This window comes from Natator depressus, chromosome 13, assembly GCF_965152275.1.
Source record: "Natator depressus isolate rNatDep1 chromosome 13, rNatDep2.hap1, whole genome shotgun sequence".
NCBI lineage: Eukaryota > Metazoa > Chordata > Testudines > Cheloniidae > Natator > Natator depressus.
This window is the reverse complement of record NC_134246.1, coordinates 2,769,357-2,775,610: the sequence shown is the minus strand read 5'-3', so window position 1 is coordinate 2,775,610 and position 6,254 is coordinate 2,769,357.

The following is a 6,254-nucleotide window of genomic DNA, read 5'->3' as shown; positions in this document are numbered from 1 at the left end:
GGGCTGACTCTGAGCACCGGCTGCTAACCTGGCCCGTCAGAGCCACACACCCCAGAAGACCTCCCCATTCAGCCACTCACAGACCATCCAGCTGGCCATGAGGTGGGACATAGTGTCCCCCGCCCCAAGTTAGCTGCATGGAATATGAATCATCAGCACTTCCCTGGTGGAGCCTGCCCTGGTTAACCCCTCATCCGCTGGGCAGGCTCAGGACCTTGGCCGTAGGGAGCCAGGACAGTCGTTTGACTGGAATCCCCTGCAGGTTGCCACTTCGTTGGCCAGCTACTGCCTCTTGTAGCACTGATGGATTGAACAGCCCTAGCTCCTTTAGGGGGTGTGTGTGAGAGAAATGACGGGGTAGCTCTTAAGGATTTAGAGATCCTCCTGGCCCCCCTTTCTCTGCGCGGTTCTTAGCTCCTGTCCTTGCTGCTCCATGGCCCCGCTGGCGTACCAGGAATTCAGGGGGAGAATTTGCCATTGGGATGGTGTTAGTCTCTCCTGATTAAGAAAGCTGCAGGGGGGATGAGTGGTCAATTACATGAAAAAAAAAAAAAAAAGGCAAACACACCCATGTCTCAAGTCTGCTAAGGCCCTGTCTATGCTGGAGATACATTTTGCACCAAGGGAACGACCCCAGCGCAACTGCCAAGTGTAGGTGTGCTGCAGGCGTGTAAGAGGGGGAAGTTACCAGGGTAAGTGACACCAGGCCCAGCCCTATTTTGTACTGATGCAGTGTGTCTACATTAGGGGTTGGCCCCAGTGTCACTCCATCAGTGCTGACCCCATGCCAATTTCCCTGCTCCAGACAAGCCCACGGACTCAGAGGCAGGGCAGATGTCAGGGGATGCCTTTGTAGTTGGGGAGAGTAGGTGTGGGAGGAGGGCCGGGGGGTGGTGGGTGTGTGTGTGTGTGTGTGTCAGTTTTGAGCCCTTAGCTGTTCTATGCATACAGCTCTGGATTTCACGCTATCTCTCTGCAGGGGCAGGCGTTACAAAACCTGGAGACTGAATAAATGAGGGACAAGCCAAGGCAGAGCGAGGCTCTGGCTGTTGGGCCTGCAGGTGCCAAGCAGGCAATGAAGAGAAATGTGAGATAATTAGTCAGGGAGCAAGAAACCCAGCAAGGGACTATGTGCTAAATGGGACAGGCCGCTGGAAATGACTTATTGTTGGAAGTAATAATAACCCTAATTAACACTTCAATTTACACCCCACTTTTTGTCCCAAGGGGTCCCCAAAGTTCTTGGAAAACTTTGTATAGGATTAATTTAATTTGCCACTGAAATGCAGCCACCTCTCGGGTGGAACCTGGCAGTTGTTTAACAGAGCTGGGGGTGTGAAGAAGGCTGCCAACTGGCAATGTGGACAGACAAGACTCTTGATCAGTTGTATTTCAGCTGGGTTAACTCCTGCTCCTACCTAATGATCACAAGTGACCAGTGTGGCAGCTTTCATCTCAGGGATAGGGAGTGCAACAGGTGATGCCGCTATTGTGCGGGAACACAGTTCGCGTCTCTCTGGAATGCAGCGTACGATCTACCTGTCACCCTTCCATAGGAGGGATACAAGGTGAGTGCCGGGCAGCAAAGGAGAAGCCAGGCCTGCCGATTCTAGAGCCTCTGGGATTCTCCAGGCCCTTGAGAAAGCAGCCCCAGCAGATCCATCACCCACACTAGAGTGGAGGGAATCTGAGCTGGGTTCTTCCTTGCACGGAGTAACAAACACACGGGACAAGGTACCAGGGGAAACAATGGAAGCAATGAGGATACATGAGCTCGAGAGACAACTAGAGTCATCCTGCCACAGGCCGCAATCACAGGGTCTGCAGACCCGGAGGAAGGTGAGGCGAAGAGAAACGAATGGTAAGCATGTTGGACCAGATCCCTGTGCTTGTAGATGGAGCAGCTGTGTGCCCCCCCCCCACCCGCCCAGTGCCTCCTGAGGCTGGAGGCCAGCCCCCCTCTTGCTGTGAGCATCTCCAGAGCCTGCCCTCAGAGGAGCATGGCAGCGACTCCTGCTGGGGGAGGTTGGGAGTGCCCCCAGGGCAGTGTGTGCAAGCCCTTGCCGAGAGTGGGGCCTAAGGGGAGAGGCCGGGTCTGGAGTCACTCACAAGCAGCCAAGCAACAGGGAAGGGCGCTCGCCGGGAGTGAAAAGTGGTGGAAAGGTCCCAGGTTTGTCACAAATGTTAAAAATGCCCTGGAAAGTCAAAGTCCCTGATTCCCTGGGGTTCTGGCTTCTGTGAGAGTGTCCGTCCCTGCGTGGATGAGAGCAAGGGAGTGGTAAGAAACCAAGACCCTGCCCGAGCCCCATTGCAACCGGGGCTGTGGGGGGACAGGGGGCAGAGCAGCAAAGGTTCCAGCCCCTGGGTCAGGCTGGTTTTCGGGATGCCGAATCCTGTCCAATGGTGCCCTCTGGTGGATCCTCTATTTATGACATGCTGAAGACCATAAATGGGTGCTCAGCCTGGATGTAGTCCAACACCCATGCAGTGGATATGCTGGCTTTTCTCCTCCTCCAGGGAGCACAGTTGATTTCTCAGGAGTGCTGGGGTCCAGAGGATTGGACATGGAGAGGCACATCAGGAGAGCCGGCTTCCGTGCCTGTCTTGGCCACTGGCCTGGTGTCTGTGCCTGGGCAAGTCACTCCCCCTCTTTGTGCCTCGGCTTCCCCATTTGACAACTGTGGACAGTAATATTGACCTCCCCACCCCCCCGCCTTTGTAAAGAGCTTTGAGCCTTGCTAGTGCCAAGGGCTCTGTGCATGCCCAGAATTGCACGCAGGCCATGGGCAGTGATGAGCTGCCAAAATCTTAACAACCCGTTCCCTATAAAACGTTCTGATGTAAGGGATGTGCCCCAGTATGTATTTTTTGTACCCAGAGGGTTACCATATGTCCGTATTTTCCTGGGAGGAATTCTTAAATTTTAAAAATTCCTCCCGGACGGTGATTTAAGAACCAAAAAGCCTGACCTGTCCAGGAAAACACGGGTGTGTGTTAACCCTGCCGAAAGCTCTTTGTTAAAAAGATGGGCCTGAGCTAGAAATGAGCTCCGTTTCCCATGTGTGGGGCCCCGCCACGCCCTGGGGGTATGCTAGGGGGACCAGATGTCCCAATTTTATAGGGACAGTCCCGGTTTTGGGTCTTTTTCTTATATAGGCTCGTGTTACCCCTCACCCCCATCCTGATTTTTCACACTTGCTGTCTGGTCACCCTAGGGTGTGCACGTGTGTGGGTCCCAGCTGCTCCCTGCCCCCTCACTGAAGCAGGTGTGCAGGGTTACTGCCCTGGGAACTGCAGGGCACCAGTGGACATGGGGCCAGCTGCAGACAGGGGCGTGGGGCAGGGCTAGCTGGAGGTAAGGGGTGCGAGGCTGGCTGTGGGCAGGGCAGGGGGTGCAGGGGTGGCTGGAGGCAGGGGCTGGCTGCTGGCAGGGAGTGCGGGGGTGGCTGGAGACAGGGGCTGGCTGCAGGCAGGGCAGGGGGTGGCTGGAGGCAGGGCAGGGGGTGGCTGTGGGCAGGGGGTGCGGGGCTGGCTGCAGGCAGGTCAGGGTGTGGCTGAAGGCAGGCGGTGGCTGGAGGTAGGGGGTGGCTGCAAGTAGGGGGAGCGGGGGTGGCTGCAGGCAGGGCAGGGGGTGACTGGAGGCAGGGGCTGGCTGCGGGCAGGGGGTGTGGGGCTGGCTGCAGGCAGGGCAGGGGGTGGCTGGAGGCAGGGGGTGGCTGCGGGCAGGGGGTGCGGGGCTGGCTGCAGGCAGGGCAGGGGGTGGCTGGAGGCAGGGGGTGGCTGCGGGCAGGGGGTGCAGGGCTGGCTGCAGGCAGGGCAGGGGGTGGCTGGAGGCAGGGGGTGGCTGTGGGCAGGGCAGGGCCTGGCTGCGGGCAGGGCAGGGGGTGCAGCGGGGGCTGGCTGCGGGCAGGGTGGGGGGCGCTCACGGGCAGAGCGGCTCGGAGCAGCCCAGGCCCAGCAGAGCAGCCGGGGACCCACCCGGCAGCAGCGGGAGCCCCGGGGCCAGGGGAGCAGCCGCAGCACCAGGGCTCGTGTCCAGGGCCAGGCGGCAGCCCACGTGGCTCCCGCAGCGCAGCGCCCCCTGTGGCTGGAGGAGGAATCACATCACTTCCCGGTCCGGAGCCCAGCAAAGCCTCAGCGCCCCCTGCAGGGAAGCGAGTTAACAACCGGTTCTAAAACGGCTTCCAAACGTAACCACCGGCTCCAGCTCCCCACGGGCCATGGGGCGGCGGAGGGTTGGGAGACGGCACAATTCCAGCCCTTTCCTTCAGTTCCCTTTATTTTACTCATCTGGCCTCTGAACAGCATTGCCCTTGCTTTGCTGCCTGCCCTGTGCTACGTTCCGGGGCGGGGGATATTCACCTCCAGCATGGGCAGTGCTGAAGAGAGCAAAAGAGACAGCAAACGCAGCGGGGCGAATCCGTTTCCTTTGCCCCAATCCCCAGAGATGCTGTTGTTCTCTTGAGATGTTCCAAGGAGTCCCAGTTTGCATCCTGCGGGTCATAGAAAAGATGGAGGGTAAAACTCACACTGGGCGTCAAAACTGCCCATCAGACCCACCCCACCTGCTTATTCTGAATCCCAGGCTGCCAGGATGTGAGACCAGAAATACCGTGACGGGTGGGGATGGCCAGAGATCCCAGGGTGGGACTGAGTGTGGGGAGAAAGTATGGGGGGGGGTGTTTTCCTCCTCTGGCACAAGGCGAGGGGGGTGAGGCGTTTGGGGCCGGCCTGTTTTTGCGATGGGGCAAGAGGGGTGCTGGGGGTTGAAATAGCAGAGCCAGCTCCCCTGTACCCCAACAAGGGCTGAGCAGAGAGAGGGCTAAGGATGAGACAGGGGGGCTGCTCAGAAACCATTTTCCTCAGGGCTCCTGGGATGATACGGAAGCTGGGCATGAAGGTTTTGGTTTCTTTCCCGCAGGCTGATGAAAGGGAAAGGGTTAGTGCGACCGTCCCCTTTGAAACCCAACACAATCGCTGCCGCTTTGTGGCTCCTTAAGCCCTTTTGTTGCTCTGCCAGGTGCAAAGAGCTCGTCTTTCCTGCCTCTGATGTCAGCGTCCCTGATGAGGTGGATAAAAGGCCCCTAGCTAGCTCAACATCACTCCTGCCTCTGCAAAATCCCTGTGGAGGGACGGCAGGTGGGAGGCAGGCGAATGGGGAGGGAAGGGGGCAGCAGAGTTGATAGGTGCTGACCAGGGCCTGACCTTGCCTTGACCTCGCTGTTTGGCATTAGAGTAAGAGATGTGATCAGTGCTCAGCATTCGAGAGACATTCCTGGATCCGTGGGCCACTTTGCCTCATTGCTGGGACACTCGCGGCCTGTTCACCCCAGCTGGGGTACAAGGCACAGTCAACAGAAAAGACACCAGATACGCCTAGCCCTTGCCAGGGTGGGTTACAGCCCGGCCTCCCCACCTGCTGCAGACAGATGGGGAAAGGTGATTTGTGGGGCTCATTCCCCTCTCTGGGACTCTGTAATAAAAAGTGGGTGTGTCCTTCCTAAAAAGAGGTGTGGCCAAGTCAAACCCTCCCCACACGCCACTCCCCTTGTTTAGATTTTCCCAAGCCTTCAGCTGAATGACTTGTATCTTAGATTAACCAAAGCAAAGGAGAAAGCACAAAAGTGCATGAGAGCACACAAAGCATGGGGGCAGGGATGTGCACCTGTGTGTGTGTGTGTGTGTGCGCACGTGTGCCTGCCTGCCTGCCTGCCTGCATATGTGTGTTTGTGGCTCCACTGTGGCAGTCTGAGCTGAACTCAACTCTCCCCCCCCAGCTGCATAGACAAGGAACAAGCTAACCCTGCCTGGGGCAATTTGGCCATGCGCCCTTTCAGCAGGGGTCACTGGCGCTCTTCTGCAGTGGTCACTGGGGGATGCTGGGTACCCCGGCGGAAGGACAGTGGGTTGCTGCCATACTGACACTAGTGGAACCTGTGTGCTTTGGGATCTGCTTGAATCGTTTCCAGGTCTGATCCCTGCTCCTGAAGGGCTGCTGGTGATCGGATGGACCCACGCTCTGCATTTCCAGGCACTTGGGCGGGTGCAGCTCTCTGTGGCATGCTACAGAGCAGAGGCATTTGCACCCCTCACTGCGCCGAGTCAGGTGAGCGTCTCCTCAGCTCTCCCGATGCACCCCACTTGACATGAGCTGTAGCCTCCCCGGGGGCTCTGGGCTGCATCCGGACACTGCACGCAGCTTCCACACTGCTACAGTCCAGCCTCCTGCTTCTGCTGCTGCTCCTGCCCTGCTC